Raw genomic sequence first — 776 nt, 5'->3', positions numbered from 1 at the left:
ACATGGCATGGCACTAGGAGTGGCCATGGCAGGGGGAACACCCACTGGCTGCAGCCATGTGGTGTGGGCAGCAGCCCTGGGGTATGGCATGGGGCACGTGGGGGGCATGGTGCCGACAGTTGCCACTGTGTGGGGAGCAGCCACAGGCTGTGGCATGGGGCACGAGGGAGGTATGGTGCATGGCTGCATGCCGGGGGTGGGGGTGGTGTGGTGTGGAACTGTGAGGCATAGCGCAGGAAGCAGCCATGGCACGAGAGTGTGGGGAATGCCTGTTGGCTGCAGCCGTATGGCATGGGCAGAGGAGCTGGGGTGTGGTGCAGGGCGCACAGTGCACAGCCACACAGCATGGCATAGAGAGTAACCACAGCACAGGAAACACCTGCAGGCTGTCCCCATGTGGGATGGGGTGGCACCCACGTGGAGGTGCACAGCAGTGTGGAGTGGTATGTGTGGGGGTGTGGCATGCAGGCATGCAGGGGATCGGCGCGCGGGCACAGGACGTGGTGCAGAGAGCAGCCACAGTGTGGGCAACGCCTGCCAGCTGTGGTAATGTGTCATAGGGAGCAGCCCTGAGTTGTAGCGCACAGCACATGGACAGGCAGGGGGCTTGGTTGTATGGAGGGGTGGCACGCGGCCAAGGGGCATGACATGGGGTGCCACCATGGCTGGGGGAGCTCCCACTGGCTGTGAAGCATGGGATGCAGCCCTGAAGTATGGCGCAGGGGACATGGCACTCCACCACAGGGTGCTGCCCAGGGAGTGGGCATGGGGGGGGG

Source organism: Gavialis gangeticus, unplaced genomic scaffold (assembly GCF_001723915.1).
Source record: "Gavialis gangeticus isolate Ggan-Ray unplaced genomic scaffold, GavGan_comp1, whole genome shotgun sequence".
NCBI lineage: Eukaryota > Metazoa > Chordata > Crocodylia > Gavialidae > Gavialis > Gavialis gangeticus.
The sequence above is the reverse complement of the archived record's forward strand: the minus strand, read 5'-3'. Positions refer to the sequence as shown.